Source organism: Suricata suricatta, chromosome 2, assembly GCF_006229205.1.
Source record: "Suricata suricatta isolate VVHF042 chromosome 2, meerkat_22Aug2017_6uvM2_HiC, whole genome shotgun sequence".
Lineage (NCBI taxonomy): Eukaryota > Metazoa > Chordata > Mammalia > Carnivora > Herpestidae > Suricata > Suricata suricatta.
In genome coordinates this window covers 81531698-81551959 of record NC_043701.1, presented here as the reverse complement: position 1 = coordinate 81551959, position 20262 = coordinate 81531698, and the positions used below count along the sequence as shown (strand labels likewise).

The following is a 20262-nucleotide window of genomic DNA, read 5'->3' as shown; positions in this document are numbered from 1 at the left end:
GTCCAAATTTCCTCTTCTTTTAAGCATATGGGTCATATTGAATTAGGGTCATTCTAATGAACTCATTTTAATTTTGTTACCTCTTCAAAGAACTATTTCCAAATACAGTCACATTCTGAGGTACTGGGGGGTGGTTAGGACTTAAACATACAAATTTTGGAGTGACACAATTCAGCCCATAACATCCACTAAAAATCCTTTTCAGGTGTACCTTCTATTGCATCATAGTTTTATTTCTTAGAGCTATGTTCAGGCAGAATTTAGTAAACCAGCAGTTCTCAAACCGTGGTGCCTAGCAGCATCAATTTCACTAGAGAAGTTGCTAGACATGCAAATTCAGGGGACACATTTCAAGCCTTCTGACTCAGAATTTCTAAAGGGGCCAGGGGCTGAGCAACCTATGTTTTAACATACCTTCTACATGATTCTGATACATGCTAAAGTTTGAGAACTACGTAAATTAACCACATGGCAATTCTAACACACTATAAGAGATATTTTGAAAGGAACACTGTAGTCGATTCTTTTACAAAGTAAAGACATTGTGAAAATATGAATAATCACCTCCTAATTTTTGTATTTTGGAAATTCTGAATTTTAATGCTGGTGTGTTTTCACAGGAAGGCACATCAGTATTTCATTCGATTAAGTCTGATGTTCATTCTTGGCAATTATTTTGAAGTATGTATACATGTGTGAATATATATATTGCTAACCCACAACTTCAGCTTATTAATTTTTACTAGGTTCACTAGTAACTGCCTCCTGTGTTCTGTTCCAATTTATTCAGGTCAAACCCCAATTGCAGTTCCTTCCAACTACTTCTCCGGAGCATTTCTCATTCCTTGAAAGGAGATCTCCCATGCTGAACTAAGCACCGATCAAAATTCCTTACGTCACATTACTTCAGAATTACCAAAATTACAGATTTAAGTGGAGGTCCTTCCAGTTTTTTCCTCTTACATTCTAGAATTACAAATCAGTTCAATTGAGAAGACAGATGCTTTTCTGGCTATTTTGTGCCCAGGAATAGAAAAATTACCTCTAACAGTTACTAAGTCATGTTTTCATTGTTGTTGTTTTAGTCCTAAATATTTCAGCAGCAAATAATGAAACACACGAAACTCAGAGGTGACTCACCAGAATGAATTTTATTCCTTTTGCAGACAACCTGATCTTTGACAATTTTTGTCTAAGAAAAATTATATTTTGATAAATACTCACATACACACACTTTCTCACTCATTCATACATGCAAATGAGCACTTTTATCCTGTGAGGTACAGGACAATGGCGAGGTCACTACACTTTTAACATCTAGTCAAAGTAGGAATTCTGACCTTTTCTAAGCCAGTTAAAAAAAGCACTTTCACCTAATTTTATCTTTCATTTAAACAGTGTTTAATTATCTGAATGATAGATGCTATGTTTGGTTACTCTTTAGACTAATGATAGTCTCATGAATCCATTCAACCTAAATGGAAGTGAGATGTCTCAATATTTTTTTAGATGTATCTATTTATTTTGAGAGAGATAGAGAGGAGGGGGTGGTGGGAAGAAGCAGAAAGAGAGGGAGAAAGAGAATCCCAAGCAGACTCCACACTGCTAGTGCAGAGCCCTATGTGGGACTCAAAATCATGAATCATGAAATTATGACTTGAGCCGAAACTACGAGTCAGACGCTTAACCTACTGAGCCACCAGGAGTCTCAAGGCAGGGTGTTCTAAAGCTATCCTAGCCTGGCAGATAGAGAAATGGCACATTAGTGGCCAGCAAACAAGACCACTGTCATCAACACATACTGATTTAAGGAGATTTATTCTGTAGGACAGTAGCTCTTAACAAGTCAATGGATTATAGAACCTGTGAGATTCTAATTAAAATATGGGACCTTTCCTGAGAATAATTCATGCAGACCCATGCACCTTTCTAAATACAACATCAGGAGGCTTGCAGGTCCTAAAATAAGAACTCTCATTGTTATGGGATAGACCTTGAATCTAGTCTTGGACTCAATTCAAACACCACCAGAAATGGAGGATGATATTAACTCTTTTCTCCAAGGATCTGTGTAAAGAATGTTTGCAGTTTGAAATATATATACTTAATTTTTTTAGTCTTTGGTGTAAAAAGAAATCAGTAAAACCTAGTCCCTACTCATGGCGAAGGGTGATAAGAGGTTATGACAGGAGGTACAGATGCCATAATAGGGGCAAAAAGACATTTTGTAGATGTTTAAATGAAAGAGATATGGCATTCCATTAAGGGGAGAAGGGGCAGCAAAAAAAGCTTCATTAGAGCTTACTGGATGGGAAGAATTTTCAAGATGTAAGTGAGACAAAGGAGGTGGAAGAGGGGAGAAGAGAGAAAAGATATTTCAGGAGAAAAGAACTTCAGTAAAAAAAAAAAAAGCATAGTCAGGAGACAGAAGTTGTTTTCTAAATCTCCTTTGATTACAGAAGTGATCCTTAATCCTGGCTGTGCATTCTCATTGCCTGGAGAGTTTGTAAGACCCTACCCCAGCCCCATTAAACCAGAATTTCTAGGGGTGAAGCCCAGACATCTGTATATTTTCATAGCTCCCATGTGTTTCTAACACGAAGCCAGGGTTAGGAACCACCGGACCAGAGTAGTGAGACTGAGTTGCAGAAAGTGGGAGAGGACATGGGACTGGCTAAGTAGGTTAGTGTCATGCACTGGAGGGCCTCGTGTGCTCACGTGGCATTTTACACTTAGCCAGAAGTCACAGAAAATTTTTCAAGAAGGGGTGACACGATGAGAGCTATCCTTGTGAATTATTTTTGGTTGAAAGCTGCCCTGTCATACATATTAAACACATACAGATTGAGTAAATAGAAATGGGACATTGACTCTCTCTTCCATGTCTGGCCATCAAGGCACCCAAATGCCATCACTCATAAAGGGCATGCTTCCAACTTCTTTGTGATTCTGCTGCTCCCTTCCATATGTTCTTCAATGAAGCTGAGGTATCTTTTTGCCTATTGTGTCTTGATTAACTGGAATTTCCTGAAGTTTTTTTTCCCGCTTTTGTTCCACTTTTTTGGCAAGGGTTTGTGCAGTCAGTTAAGCAGCACAGTTGGTCAATTCGCTTACGTAAAAATAAGATAACCCTAATAATGCTTTGAAAAAAATGTGTTTTCTTCTAAAAGAAAGAGGCTGTCTGGTTTGAGGCAGAGTGGTATCACGGGGAGAGGCTTAAAGTCAGGAAGCACAGAGTGTGAATCCTGGCTTGGCTATTTGTCAGCATGTTAAGCTCTCTGAATCTTAGTTTTCTTATAAAATGTGAAGTGGTGGAATCTGCCTGGCATAGGGGTGAGGACTGTAGAGAAAATATGTGGATAGCATGCTGCACAGGACAAGTAATAGGAGTTCAATAAAGAGTAGCTGCTATTATTAATTAATGTCACAAATCTTAAAAACCTTAAGATCTTAAATCCTACTTAAGAAGTAGGATTCATAGTATGATTTCTGATAGCTCAGCTTTTCTTCAAAGAAGTTATTTTCATCTTCCAAAATTAGGGGACAAAAAATGAAGTGCAAAGAATAAAAGTTTTTAAACGTCTTGCTTCCTGTTACTCAGTGACATTTTTAAAGAGATATTGCTTCCTAAATCAATTTCAGTTTTTAAGAAGCGAAGACCAGGTGTGCAACTCACAAAAAAATTTCTGAAGTAGCACGTTGTTGAAATCTGGAAAAAGAAAGGTCTCTGGAAGTGAGAAGATATTTGGTGATTTTGAATCCATACATGGAATGTTTTATGGAAACATTAAGACATCTAGTTAGAATGTGTGCAAATAGTAATTTTAAGCTAAAATTTATGAATACTGATGACAAGCATTGTGTTAAGCATTTTACATGGAATTTTATTTTTACATGTACTACATCTGATCTTCACTACAACCCTATGAGGTTTCTTCACTTGAAGAAACTAAGGCTGAGAGAAGTCACAGAGGACACTGCTATGTGGGCGGCCTGTAAGCTGTTGTCGTCCCTGTTATTTCTCTAAACTCTCCTCATTGTCATGCTTGGTGTCCGTCTCATCGACTTCTCAGGAAATCCCAGTCCCAGATCCCCCATGATCATTGAACCACTTCCTCTCTGCAATCTTACAAAGCCTCCTGGCCATGGCCCTGCTGAGTCCTACAAAATCATTAGACATTTTGTTATGTACTTAATACAGATAATATAAAAGACTACATTCCTTGGTAGTGTTTTACCATTTTCAAAGACTACATATGGGGTGAAAAGGGTCAAAATGAGCTCCTTTCCCACTGTTCTCTTAGCATTACCATCAAAGACTAATTTCTAGAATCCAGATTTGAGTCCATTCAGCCAGAGGACTTCAATGAAGTCCTCTGTAAAGAATATGAAATAATTCATTCTTTAAAAATATTTAAAAAATGAAGATGTCTTTAATTTTTTAAAGGCATTAAATTCTATCATTGATATTTTCCAAGGCTACGTTTAAAATGGATGCTGAGAGTCATCTGTATTATAATTCTTGCTTGTTAGAGAAGACTTGTTAAAACTACCTGGCCAAAAGAACTAAATTTTAAGAGGAAATTTCATAACAACCTATTTTTTTAATATTTCAAAGAATAATACATATAGCAGATCTTCCAAAGTGTTGCCAGATTGGAATTTCTTAAAAATCATTCACTGCCAACATATTGCTGGTGTTGAAATACAATCCATGTCTCTCCCAGCTTCGACAAACATATTTAACACATTTATGCATACATTAGTTAGTGTAAACATGACTCACTTAAGTAGAAAGGGTTTTTTAAACTTTTAATATTTCATCACCATGTCATTCCATGGAAACTACCTGGAGGCTACTATGAGGGAGTTTCAAACATGGCTCATATAAAACATCATTATACGTTAGCAGAAACTCCGTTCAGTCAAGAAGAATGGCATATTGGCTGGAGGCAACTCTATAAACCACATGCAGTTTTAATTAAATTCATTAAAAATGCTGTGTCTCTGAGTAGATTTGAGGGCAGATAGAACCACTTAACAATAGCCAAGACCTAATCCAGTTTGTCAGAACTAATAATAATACAAATGCAATTTCTCACACAGGGACACATCCAAAAAAGTTCACAAATGAGCAATTGTGGTGATATTTTTTAAAGTAATATTTATAAATTACTGCAAGATGTTACAAGTCTCAGACCATGGTTGCAATGTCTAATTCCAGTGAGTTGATAAAAGGTGCTATTAATAAAAAGGCACATCTTGGGCAGCTGACATAACTAATTGATCAAGTAATTTGAGTAAAAATACAAGATTTACTAGGAAACCTGGACAGGGATGAAATCACTCAATTTTCCAAAAGCCAGAAGGCCTTGAAAAAAAAGGAGACCACAAAACACTTTTATGTCTAACCGAAACCAAATAAAATGATCCCAGCGTACAAATAGGCTTCAGATGATATAATGTGACGAGAGATTTCAACTATGTAGGCAAACCTTTCATTTTCTTACCCAAATATGCCAAGCCGAGGATTACCAAAGTAGAGAGGGAAGGGAAAAGTCCCATTTCCTCAGTATGTTGTCTCTAAGGGTGGCAAGGAACATTCTTTCTCTCCTCTTCAAATTTCACCATACCTCACTAAACTAATGCTCAACATAACACTTGGACCTCACGATCTGGGTTAAATTAAAACAAAATAAGATAAAATGGACCCCAGATGAACATAAATCTAGGCTGACACTTCTAGAAATGGTTATTGGAAGATGCATCACCACCAGCCCACCCATGAATCCCTTCGGCAGCCCAAATCACTGCTTGTCTGGAGCACCTGAAGACAATTGGGACATTATTTAGTTCTGCTAGATGACTCTGCTGACATTTCCACTGTGTGTGAACTAAAGACAGAAGGAAACAAGTGGTCAAATTCTCTATTCAGGTGCTTTAAGAAATATAGTATATCTCTCTGCCCTCTTGGGGAAGCAGGCACATCCCCAGAAACATGCTGTAACTAAGAAAACCCCAATTTCGGCAAGAGCACTGCCCAGATCCATCACATGAAGGGAAAATTGGTAACACATATATATTTTCTCAGTCCTCCAGCATCGAAATCAATCTCTATCATTGAAATAATAGTTTGAGGAAAGGCATTTTTCCAATCATTTTCTCATTGTATCTTCATAATATCTTCTTAAGGAAAGGGTTGAAAAGAGATGTGAATTTTGTGATGTCTAGACATATTGAGAATGGTTGTTCAGGAGAAAGATGATTCTTTTGTAAGTAGAAGCTGTAGTAGAAAAAACAGGAAAGGAAGGGAATTTTAAATGGTACCCAAAGATAGGAAAATGCATATGGATGTGGGTGGCCGCAGCCAGAGATTTATGGAACCAAGGGAATTAAGACATTAGTGATGGGCAAAGCACACCCCACGCTCTGTGAACAGTTAATAAGTTATAAACTCTTACACATTTCATCATTTTCTTACATATTTGTATTTTCTTCTTGTTTTGAAACTAATATTACCCAGGGTTCCACTCCCTGCATGTCCATATGCCTGACCCCAGTTGTTTACTTAATCAGGAATGTGAATGGATTTCCATTCACCAAATGACACTAGAGAATAATCAGGCAGAGGAACCTAGGTTATTCTCACTTTCTCTGAACCATCAGCTAAGTCTTACTTCCCATGACATAATGGCAACAGCCAAAGCCTTCAGTATAGCACACTTGTAGAGAAAATGGCCACTTGCTTTATTAACCACAAGGAAACAAATTTCACAGCACAACTTTTGGGCTGTTAAATGAAACCAACTATTCTCCCATAGTCCAAAAACTTCCTGATTTTATGAAAAGTAAAGCTCAGTCCAATTTAAGTTTTCCTGCAACAAAACTCATAATATGAACTCATAATTTTATAGGAAATCTTATTCCACATTAGGGCTCTATGATAATATAATAACCAGGTGTTGGTTGGTTGGTTTCTTTTTTAACTAATCATCAAATGTAACAGCTCTTATGGATCAAAGCCCTCACGAACACTTCCAAATTTGCACAGTCTCCCATAGATAGGTCCAACATTATATACATTCATAGAGAAGTAAAAAAAGTTCAGGGATCAACATTAAGTTGTTTTTATTTTTGCTTCCACTCTGACCTTGAGAGAGCCCTTCTATAAATGAGCTCTTTCCTTGTTGCTAGAATGTAAACCTCTCTCCTGAACACTGGTTGCTTTCTTTTCGTCTAATTACCTACGGTCATTAATGTTATTTTCAATACTCCCGAACTGATATCTTGCCATGATTTTCCTAATACTTGTTGAGATTCTTAGAGGACCAAATAAATAGCACCCAAATGAGAAATAAGACAAAGATAGTAGTGCTGTGGGACCAAAATAACATTTTTATTATCGATAAAGGCTGAGTAAGAACCTAGTTTACTGAGAAAGCCAAATAGACTTGCTAATTAATTTCCTGAATTAGGCAAATTTACCCCCTCACTCACAGCTAAGGCCAGACTTGACAGACCTCCCCATCTGAGTGCAGTAGGACTAATGGCACAAAGAAGCAGAATGTGACTTGTATGCGGCAGGTATCCTTACTCCCGTAACAAAAGACGGAGACTGCCCAGCTTATATTTCTGAACCTACCAATCAGATAGGTCACCATATATCCTCTGGGGGTGGGAGCTAGGGGCAGAGGAGAGTGAGTAAGGGGTTGGCAAGAAGCCAGGAATATTACACTAACTGAGCTTCATATTAAAGGAAACAACAGATGTGGTCAGAAAGAGCCTTTGGTTGTTGCCATTCTCTCTTACCATGTGGGAAGTTTGGGTTAGATTTCAAGGCTATGCACCAAGATGGCAGGGTTTGAAGGGTCAATTAATAGCACCATTCTTTCCTGACCAAGTTCTGAATTAATTGAGAAATAAGGTCAAGAGGAAAACAAAGACCAAACTATCATCATTACTACAGATAAAAGAAAGGTTGGCAATTGTAACTTACTGTAAAAGCAAAACTGGGCTTGCTGCACCTTTCCCCCAGATTTGGGACCCTGGAAAGGCCCACATGTGGCAGAGCAAGCACTCTTACTGATGTCACTACCTCTGATAAATTAGTTCCAATCAAAAAATGCTGACCATTATTATGGTCCACCAATCTGCACACAATTCTACTCTATTTAGAGAAGAAAGGCACCAGGGTCAAGGGATTTGAGGGAATTTTGCTCTTCCTGGAAATCAGAAGAAAAGAAATGTAGGCATTTCCTTCATACTGTACCCCCTACCCCCACCACACACAAACACAATGAAGCCAAGGTCATATAGTTGAATGTCCACTGTCTTCAACTGGATATCCCAAAATTGAACCCCTTGCCTGTCTGAACTGTATGGAGATGGCATAGAGCGTTACTGCCCTCACTTTTATGTCCTTGGCTTGTTATTTGTTTGCAACTTTTTCTGCATGTTTTATGACACAAGAGCTGAGCATGCTTCTCTTTCTACTTGGTTGCCGTCGCTTGCTCTACTTTTACAGTTCCTCTTCCTTGAAATTGCTTGTTTTTTATTTCCTTGCTATTACTCAGATACAGTTCCTTTTCACTTAAGGGTTTTAATGCTAGCTACTATATGCTATAGAAAATCAGCAAAGAAAAATACTGGATATTGGAACATTTCTTTAAATAACAAAATACTCAAAAGAGTTATTATTCCATAGTTATATATAATAAAATATGACTGATAACAACTTTGAGATTTTCACTGCCTCAGTCTGACTCTCCTGAAGGATGGTTTCAACCAATGTTTGCTAACAAAAGGCATGCTTGCTTCCCCTCTCCTCCCTGGGGATCACACCTTTAATTGAGACAAGGTAGGGTGGCAGCTCAGACTCCTTCTCAATATAGCAATCCAGACGGTCACCGCCAGTATTGTTACCCTCAAGATATATTTCTATTTTGGATAATTTTATACTGTCTTTTTTTTAATGTATCACCCACCATCAGAAATTGATACTATATTATCTTCAATGCCATATTATCTGCCACCTCAGTGTTTTCTCAAAAACAATTTTTATAACTTTCCCCACACCTTTTTCCACTGCAAACTACTATTTTCTGGTACCATATTTCACTCTTGGACATCCCTTTGTAGATCAATGCATTATCTCTTTTGGTTTTAATTTGCTTGCCACCACTGCCACCATAGTCTCCTATCACACACACCTGCCTGCGATGTGCAGCCACCCTGTGGAGCCCTTTCCGGCAGTTCTGCTGTCATCAAGGTTCCCGCTCTCATTCCTAAGCCATCACTACTAATATTCTAGAATGGGATTTATACCTACCATTTTACTTTTGTTATCTGTATGTCTCACGTCTAGCTTTCCTTTTATTATTCTTTTGCTGCTTTCTTTTACATTAACCAACTGTTGTCTGATAGAACATCTTAATTTTTAATAATTTTTCACTATTTTTTATTTCCTGCTTCAGACTTAGATTAACTTATTCCAATGAAATGTGGAAATGTTACCCCTATGTAGCTCTATTCCCCTTTCCCGTTTTGTGCTGTTATTGTTATGCATAATATATCTATACATGTTACAGAGCCAACAATGCATTGCTATAGCTATTACTTTATATAGTTTTATGTATCTTAAAGAAGTTGAGAGATGAAAGAATAGCAATTACATATTTATAGCTTTTTTTGTACTTGGTTCTCTTCATTTGTTCCTGTGCATTCAAATTATCATGTGGAGTCATTTCTGTAGGCAAAATGCAGCTTTGCCTCCACCCCCTTCCTTTGTGTGGCTACCAGCAATATACATTTCTACATATTATAGGGGCAGCATTATAATTCTATGCATAGTGCTTTATATAACTGCTATTTAAGTTAGTTAAGGGAAGAAAGAAAATGAGGTATGCATTTATATTGTCTTCTGTAGTTACATAATAAATTGCCTTTACTTGCATTCTTTGTTTTCTCCTGTAAATGTGAATTTGGGGTTACTTGCTCCTAGCCTGAAGAACTTCCTTTAATATTTCTTTTTTTTTTTAAGTTTTAAAAAAAAAATTTTATTTCTGAGAGACGGAGAAAGACAGAGCATGAGTAGGGGAGGGGCAGAGGGAGAAGGAGTCACAGAATCCAAAGTAGGCTCCAGGCTCTGAGCTGTCAGCACAGAGCTCCATGTGGGCCTCAAACTCATGAACTACAAGATCATGACCTGAGCTGAAGTCGAACACTCAACTGACTAAGCCAGTGAGATGCCCCTCGTGTTTCTTATAAGGTGTTCTGCTAGCAGAAAATCGTCTCAGTGCTTGTTGATCAGGAAATGTGCTTATTTCACCTTCATTTTCAAAGGAAAGTCTTGTCAGGTTCCCATTTATTGTTGCCAGTTTTGCCTTTGAGCAATTTAAATATGTTATCCCATTGTCTTCTGGCCGCCATTGTTTCTGGTGAGAAGTCAGGTGATAATCCTATTTGGCTCCCTTGAAGGCAAAATTAATTTTTCTCTTGCTGCTTTCAATATTTATAGTAGAATTTGTCTTTTGTGAAACTCTAAGTATTTGTCCTACTTGAAATTTGTTGAGATTTTTGGGGTTTGTAGATTAAAGTTTTCATCAAATTTTAGAAGTTTTCAGCCATTATTTGTTTGAATATGTTTTTCTGCTCCTTTCTCTCTCACCTTTGTCTGGCACTCCCATCACATATATGCTGATTCACCTAATGGTATCCATGTTTCTCTGAGGATCTCTTCATTTTCTTCATTCTCATCGTTCTCTGATGATTAGATTGAATATTCTATCCATCTATCTTTGAGTTTGCTAATTCTTCTGCCAGTTTAATTTACTACTCTGCTCTCTGATGATTTTTTTTCAGTTTTTATTCTTTTCAAATCCAGAATACATTTGGTTCTTTTTTTGGTAACTTATATCTCTTTGTTGATATTCTCTATTTGATGAAATAATACAAGCATACTTTTATTTACATATATATGTGTGTGTGCGTGTGCGTGTGTGTATACATATAGATAGAGAGAGAGAGAGAGAGAGAGAGAGAGAGAGAGAGAGCTATCTGGACTTCCACTTTCTGAAGAGAAGCACTGGGAAGGGTGCAGTGTTATATAAACTAAAAAGAGATGAGCACAGGGGCTCTTGTCCTGTTGGGGAATCTGGGAGGAGACCATTATGCAACAGGTCTCATTCACCACAATGCACACCAGTGTTACGGGTGGTTGGCAAGATAAGACAGAAGAACCGATGAGTGCCACCGAGCCTCCCTCAGATCCTCTGAGGCATGGACACTAATTGAGGGCCAGTCTGCCATGAGGGTCTCCTCTCATAAAGAAAGAGACTCTATGGCATGGACTGGGGATTGACTTCTAAACCAGGGACTGGATAGAGGACAGGACATTGACTCAAGGTCTGGACACAGTGAAAGCTGAGAGAAAAACCAAATAATCAAGAAGGAACTCCTAGGAACATTGCCAAGCCAGAGGAACTAGTCCACCAGCCACATGTTGTAGCAGTGGCTGCCAGCACCCAGGTGGTCAAAGAACGTCTTATCAAAGAACAGCAGATGTCAGCCAGCATACTGTCAAGGACTGGCAAGAGGCCAAAGTCCCTGTCATCCCTCCCCACTCCACCAAGATCACGAGATCACGTACAACTCACTTTTCTCTCCTCTACACTGGGCCATGTTCTTAGGGAGAAAGTGGGAGTGAGGTTTGACCTTTTCCACCCAATTTTAACTGTACATGCCACTGTTTAAAGTAAGAGACTGCACTAACATTTATTTCATACATTTTCCCCATTTTCCTCTGACAGCCAGTAGGATTATAGACAGCTGCAGACAAAATAAAGGGGGAGCGTTGTCTTTGCACTTCTGATTTTTAAGACGGGTAAATTCCATAGCAACACTGCAAGTGTGTGAGTGTGCTGGGCACATACTAAATATAATTTTTTACCCCCCGCCTTTTTTCTTCTCAGATCAGAGTAGGCATTTTTTAAATATATATTTTTGGCTGCTGAGCCTTGAAACATTTTTTGGAAGGGAGTATACCAAAACTCAAAGTAGAGGCAGAGTCTCCCGTAGCTTATGGAAGTGGGGCTAGGGCCGTTATTCCTCTCTGGCCCCTCATAGCTAATGCAGGGCACATAACCCAGGGCTAGCTATGTGGACTTCCACACCACTCTTTAAATCTCGAAGGAGTGCTGTCAAGCTTCAGGGAGAAGTAGAGGTTTTCAAGGCAACAGTGACTACAGCGTTTAAATCTTGAGCGTAACTGTGAGTGCCCAGTAACAGAAAGTCCAGGAGGCTCAGGTCTTAACCACCTAAACAGACTTCCAGGGCATGACCTTGTGAGCCTATGTCTTGGTCCGTGTGGGCTGCCATCACAAAATACCATAGACTGAGGGGCTGAAACAACAGAAATTTATTTTCTCACAGTTCTGGAGGCTGGGAAGTCTAAGATCAAGTTACTAGCCGATTCAGTTTGTTGGAGCTCCCTTCCTGGCTCACAGACGCCTCCTCACTGTGTCCTCACATGGCCTTTCCTCTGTGTGTGTGCGTGGAGACAGAGAGAGACAGATCTCTTTGTTCCTCCTCTTCTAAGGACATCAGTCCTATTGGATTAGGATTTTATCCTGATGACCTCATTTAACCTTAATTAGATCCTAAAAGTCTTATTTCAAATACAGTAACATTAGAGGTTAGGGCTGCCTTGTTTCTTTCTATTTCTGACCTAATTCTAATTCATCAATTCTACCAAGTATCTCATATCTTTACAACAAATCCTTTTTCTGTTTAGGTTAACCAGAGCTAATTTTTATTGTTGGCAACCATGAACCCAGACTGGAGTAGATATTAGTATCAGAAGACAATCACTCAGGGAATTGGTGTTGGTTATTTGCCCTAAGAGAGGCTAAAGAAAATGAAAACTAAGAGTTTGGGAATGAGAACCTGTCAGCCATAAGAAAAAGCTGGATAATTTTTCTCCTGTGGTGATCTTTAATGAAGTGTCCATTGAAAAGAAGGATTTAAGGGATCAAAGTGTCACTGCCACTGAATGGTGTGAATGGCAGGAGGAATTTAAAGACACCAGGGTGAGGTGGATGCTTCTAATGAAACTTGACAGCTTAAAGAAGAGATGACAAACTCAAATCTCTATATTTTAGTTCAAGGCATAGACCCAGGGAATTTCTTCTGATAAATGTCTGCATAAATGTCTGCCAAAATCAAAAGCAAATTTTAAATTTTGTGGGCTCCTGAATAAAGCTCTTTGAATTGGGCTTTATTCAAAGCCTCACCAAGTTGCTCATGTGAAAGTTGCTCTTGTGAAAGTGACAGCGCTGATTAGTAAATAATGGAAAATTGAACATGGGGAAAACTACGGAGGCTTGGGAATACCCCCAAACCACATTCTACACTAAGCCTTGCTCGACAAGCAGAGGAGACCCATCTTTCTTTTTGCATCTTCTCCATCTTATTATTAGGGCTGAGCCAGCTCTCTGGCTCTATGGATGGACCTTGATCATCCTACCTGCCACACAGAGCATCATGCTGGCAGGATCTGGAAAGTAAGCTGAATTACCTACATTACTTCATTAAGACAAGTAGGCTAGAAGATGGGAGAAAAATCTGTGAAGATACAGGACCTGCTATTTCAGAAAAGTTTCCATTGGTCTAGCGGTCTGGTAAACTTCAAAATATATGGCAAATCCATTGTTTGTCTGATACTAAGAGTCATAATGCTTGGTGTGCCAGAATGGCCACCACGTACCTATTCATTCTACTTACCAGGCGATTCAAAGGGCTTCTGCCGTTAGGCGGCTATATTATTTAGAGATTATGGTCCCACTGATTCAAAGAGGCCCACAGTTTCTGTGGTAAATCAGACTAATAGATCTAAAGGGGAATCACGGAAGAGGTCCTTAGATTCGAGAGTGATAGTATAGCTTCTTCATTATGTTACTATCTTTTTGAGAGGTAGGATTTGGTTTGCCACTGGGTCCAAGTAGAGATGACTATGAAATACTAAGTGATTATGGAAAACAAACTATGCATTATGAATTATAATGTTATCTGATCCATCTATAATCACCAGGTGGGTCCATTATTAGGCTCATCCACATGGGCAAGTGTTATAAACTGGGCTTTAGCAACAATCTCTATGAGCCAGAGAAACACACTCCTCTGCCACACTGTCTCTTCTTCTTCAGCCTAGTGAGAAATGCCCTGTAATTGGCTGTCTGAAGAGAGAACATTTGAGCTTGGATTCTGGGAAATTATGCTAGCATAAGCCAGAGATAAACTACTGAAAGTATAACCCCTTCAAGTGTAAGCCTGAAGTTCAGTAAAGAAGAAAAACCATTGCAATTCCACTTGGGATGAAGAGTTTGGACTCACATAACTCACTTTATTTGGAAGAATAGGTGTATGAGAAAAGTCTCTACCCACAACAATCCATGAACAATGACTAATGAAAGGATAAAAATGGCAAAGTGTTTAGGAAAGAGATATTTTGAGGGACTTTTCAAAACAGATCTGGAGTGATAGAACATTTAGGTACAATCAGAAGTTAGATGCTGTGAAGGAGGCTCCTACTAATCAAAAGGGCTGCTATGTTCTATAATGTCATCATTATCTTGTGCCCAGTCACACAAGTGCTACTCAGTGGGCCCATAAAGCATCTATAGTGGCAAGAATGTAGGCTACACAGGAACTCAGTTGACTTGACTCAGTACCCAGGTCATTGCCCAACCAGAGATCAACCTAAACCTTCAATATTGGGCCATATCATGAAAGACTAATCAACAAGATGGATCACTTTCATCTTTTTCTATCATGGAGAGAGTAATTAACTTCTTTTCACTAGAATAACTACTTATTCTGAATTTTCTCCCTGCTTGTCATGCTCCTCTAGGTAGTGACCAGCAAGGTCACAGCCTTACTGAAAGCTTTATGTTTTGGGCTGTCTTCTTAGCCATTAGCTTCTATTGGTTTCTGCCTGTCCTCTGAGCCTACTTTTTCAATCTTCATGTTTATTCTGTCCGTTACAGAATATCCTTCCATTCTAGCTCTTTCCTATTTAAATTAACCACAGTTTCTAGTGTTTGGAACTGAAGTCCGGAGCACTCCCCCACCTCCTACCCTTTGACCTACTTTTCCTTTATTTCTTCCAATATCTGGCTCATTAGGTAGATAGCTGTGGTTAATCTTTGGGCCAAGTCAGGCCATCCATCCGTTCCCACACCAAATATTAAGTACTATGCCAGGCACTAGTGGTACACAGAATTAAGGTGTCTATGACCTGGGATAAGGACCTATGAGAGGGAATGCCTTGAAGGATCAAGGGCACCAGGTTTGTAAATGGACCCGGGCAAAGCAGTTAGTGATCTAAAATTACATATTTACTTGATATCATGTCTATAATTTGGGTACTAGTTATTTTTCAGTGAAATTTACTTGGATCATCTACCTACAATGTGTAAGACTTGGAATAATGTAAAAAAAAATCTCAAAACTGCTTTTGTGTACTTAACATGAGCTTCCAGTCCTGTAGCTCTGGTTGAGCCTCATTATTCATCTTCCTGCTGTGAAGAAACCCTTTAGGATACTTTAAGGTTCTAAGAAATATTAAAGGAATGGACCCATCATAGCAGCTTTAGAAAAACAATGTTTTTATTTCATGCAAAATCTTTGACTTCTGAACTCCATGAACACATTAATTCTTGACCTAGAGAATGTTAGTTAATTAATTAAGTGGCTAACTGATGGTTAAACAGAAAGGTACCAGACCATCTGCCTAAGATATAACAGTTTTTTTTTCCAGTACGGGGCTGTAACCAAGATAAAATCTCATTGTGAGCCTAAAGTTAACACGACGCTCTAGAGCCGTTTTTCTCAGGGTCCAGGCCCCTTCTATACAACCATGGATTACAGACGTATAGGAAATAAGACAGTGTGCACTGCCATCAAGTCTTGCTCTGCATTTTGTCTTTTTTTTTTTTTTTTTGCATTCTGGTTTCATTTTTAGCTGTCATTTAGCACCCTTCTGTTTTTCATGGGAAGAATATTTTGGATAATTGAATTTATTTGCCTGTACCATCTATAGCACTCTCACTAGGTACTTAGAAAATAAGCTAACTTTTAGTATGAGGCTTATCCTTTGGAATATCAAAACTGGGCAGCATCTAAGCCAGAATCTATTTTAATGTGCAATTTAAATCAAGAACCAAGCCATCAAAGCTCTCCTGACCAACAGCTAAAAAGGTGTTTTAGAGATAGGGCAAACTACTATCTTTTTTTTAACCAGAAAATTAGTCTGTTATTCAATGTAAGTAATATCTAAAAAATAATGTCTAAAATGTCTATGTTCCTAAAATTGTCCATTTTTTTTTTTTGGCTTTCAAGAGACTTGCCATGATGATACAAGGTTAACACTGTTAAAGAAAGCTAATATCCTAGGAGAGGATCCCTCAGCCACTGACCTTGTTGCCAATGGGCCTGAAGCCTCTCCAGCTGGTTCTGAAAGATTAACACTTTAATCGGGTATCAAAGGAGAAATAGCAGGCATATTTCAAGGAAGCAAAACATGGCAGATGTCAATATTTTTCTGGAATAGTATCAATTCTTATCTATGGAACTGAAACCAAAAATGAAATCAGTGTGTGTCATCTTCACTGGGATTTTTAATTTGCATCCAGATGCCAACATGGCTTGTCTCCAAATACCTGGCTGTTCTTTAAATAGTACATATAGAGAGTGTGGTCACCAGATGGAGAACTTGAGTTAAGGCTGTAACCCCAAAGCCTGTGCTCTCTCATGTTCTCTCCAGAGGTTTCAGGGTTGGCTTTCACTAAAAAATTATAACCCTAAGAACTGCCTGGTTTCGTACGTAAGGTTCCAAATAAATATTGCCACTTAGATTTTCTGGAAAATGGCTTTCTTTGGCAATTTTATAACAAAGAGCTATGCTCTTGGGGCCACAAAGGTGTGGGAAGATTTAAATTTTTTAAGTTTACTTATTTTGAGAGTGGGAGAGAGTGAGTGCACACGCGGGGGAGAGGCACAGAAAGGGACAGACAGAATCGCAAGCAGGCTCCACAGTCTGAGCACAGAGCTCCATGCAGGGCTCCAACTCATAACAGATATCATGACCTGAGCTGAAATCAAGGGTTGGATGCTCAGCCCACTGAGCCACCCAGGTGTCCCAGGTGTAGGAAGATCTAGAACTCAACTTTAGTCCATTTAGAATTCAAATCTTGATTATTGTCTCTAATCACTTCACACAGGAGAGGGGAGCAGCATTAAGTGTAGACAGCTAACAAGGACGTCCTACACAGTCTACGGCTCTCCTTTGTGTAGCAGGAAGACATGGCAGAAGGAATGAAAACCCCATTGTCTAAGCTCTGGTCTATGAAGGGAGAACCCAGAGGAGATCCCACAACTGTCTATATCATGGCAGAATGAGGCTTATTTGTGGACTTGCACTGCTGGGCACACACCTTGGCTCCTGTCCAATCATCTAACACCTGCTTCGACATAGCCGACCTCACAAAAAGGAAGAGAATCTCTGACATCATCATGCCCCTGGGGGAGTTCTCTACATGTCAGAGAGGTCTCACACATGTGTCTCTGTCCATCCATGATGAAGTGAAGGCCAGTCTGGCTTTGTAGGTCTCAGCTTCTGACTCTGTAAAAGGCTGACCTTTGGTAGACTTGAGCTTTCTTTAGCCCTGTGTGGCTACTGAGTGCTTGAGATGTGGCTAATGCAGCCAAAGAGCTGCATTTTTACTTTTATTTAACTTCAAAAACTGGCATTTGATTCTACTCTTGAAAAGCTTTTTTTAAATATGTTTGGGGCAACTGCGGCCTATGAATCTGCTGTTTCAACTGTAAATCTAATTACTGTTCAAGTATTTCCAATGAAAATTTAGTGTTTGAATTGAGATATGTCCTGAGTGTAAGATACAAACCAAATTTTGAAAACTTAAAATAGGAAAAGAATTGGCAATATCTTATTGATAATTTTTACACTAACTACATATTAAAATAATCATTCTTTTAATGTTATTTTTTAAACTTTTTTTAATGTTTATTTATTTTTGAGAGACAGAGACAGAGCTTGAGGTGGCAAGGGTCAGAGAGAGGGGGAGAGAGAATCGAAAGCATGCGCCAGGCTCTGAGCTGTCAGCACAGAGCCTGACGCAGGACTTGCACCCATGGACCATGAGATCATGACCTGAGCCAAAGTCGGATGCTTAACTGACGAGCCACCCAGGGGCCCCTTTAATATGTAAACATTATTAAAATTAATAATGACCCATTATCTTTCAATTGGACAATGCTAGACTAGACTACTCTAGAGAACCCTCATACTTCCAGCATCTGTATTAAGTGTATGCTGGAGAGGATGGGAAGCCAAAGTGGAAATCCTCCTCAACCAATTAAGAAAAAAATCTTTTTAAGTGCAAAGGTGAAATAAGAACCTTCCTTCGCCATTTTCCTGCACACCTCTTCCAAGGGGAAAGTATTTAAACAGTGTCTCTGCTCTCTGCACAGTAAAAACTTGCTGATTGCTTTGCTCTGTCGTGGCCAACCCGTGATTTTCTCCTTCAGTTCTCAGAACTGTGCCATGTTCATGGGCAGTTAATGCCTGTACCAGCCCCAGGACTAAAATTAGCAGCCTGACTGAAATGGCAACGCTGAACTCCTCACCACACCGATTTTTCCTTAAAAAAATCCATAAACCAACGTAGCCTTAATGCATAGATCTTCCTCCTTCCTCCCTGAAGTACAGTAAATACTTTCTCTTTATTTTTTCTTATTCCCCCAGTATCATGCCATTCTTCATTTCTTCCATTGATGTCCATTGAACCCTTTCATTGTGCCAGCACTGTGTTGAGCATGGAAGTGAAGAACACACAGCCCACTTCAGGCAGACATTTAGATAATTGTTAAATACAGCATGATAAAGAGGAAATGGACTGTGCCCACAGTAGGAGGAATGCCTACTGGAAGTAGAAATACCAAGGAGCTGATCCTTGACTGCTCCGTCTTCCTTTGACTTTCCAAAGGAAGGCAAACAGGAGAGATGGCATTCCAGGCAGGGAGGCAGGAGGTACAAGTGTATGGAGGCTGAGACTATGTGGCACATCGGAAAATGAAAGCAGTTTGGTCTTTTTTGGGCAAGAGAAATAAGGCATGGGAGGGAAGGAAAGGGAAGGTGGGTAGCCAACACGAAGCCATTAAGGTCCCACTTATAAGATATCATGAAGTGGAGAAGAAGATCAGAGAATACCTCAAAACTATCAACAGGTTGTAGAAGTTTCCTCCTCCTCCTTCCAGAGCGGCTTACACATTACTAGCAAGCTAAGAAATCCTTTCTCCCAGAGCTCATTACAGAACTTAGGAGTTCCTAATATTCCTGTGCCATCATATTTGTCATTCAACAGTATTTATTGGGTACCTACGATGAGCCAGTCACTTACCTGCTATAATAAGGATGCAGAAGACCAGCTTCCTAACTAATTTCAGGAAGTCACAGTCCAGAGAGTATCAATAACAGGCAATGCAGAGGCAGTTTGGAGAGAAACATAATTTTATCCTTTCTTACTACTTAGGAATCAATGGCATGTGTTTAAAATGTTTTGGGAGTAGATATATTCTGCTCCCCAAATCAGTGTATCCTAACCTCAGCCTTTTTCTCTGCAACTAATGACCTAAATTGGAATTGAAAAAAAAATGTATTCACCGGGACTTCATTCCTCAATCTTCCTCGTTTCAATCACTCTCTGGAGTGTTTCTCAGAACAGGTCATTATGATCACAAGTTAAGAGACTGTTGGTGGAGAAAAGAGGCTTAAGCATAGGCAAAGTACCTTCCCCTTCATTTTAAAGTGGTAACATGTAAAACTTGAATGTACTTGAACTCCATTGGATATAGAATACATCAATGCTCTGAGATCACTCGTTTGAATGTTGTTAAATTTTCCATAGTTGCAAAATGACTTTAAAAATAGTGTTCCTCCCTACACTATGGGTAATAACATGCTATGGGTCTTAGATACACCACAGTTTTAATATTACCCATGCAAGAGCTTCACTGTGTCATAAAATTGAGTAGTTCATTGTTTCCTACCTCTGAATGGCCACAGTTGTCATGAAAACACTGCCGTGCTCAAGCCCCAAATCAGAAGCCAACCCCACAAGCCACCCTGCCATGTGGTTTCTCCCCACGACTGCCCCCGCTGCTTTCCCCAAGCCCCCCAAGGCCCCT

At 39.2% G+C, this 20262-nt stretch overlaps 1 protein-coding gene across 4 annotated transcripts in view; it reads right to left on the bottom strand.

The window, feature by feature from the left end:
- The window catches only part of DYNC1I1 (dynein cytoplasmic 1 intermediate chain 1), a 296393-nt gene that overhangs the window by 199909 nt on the left and 76222 nt on the right, over positions 1 to 20262 (bottom strand). The window lies entirely within an intron of this gene.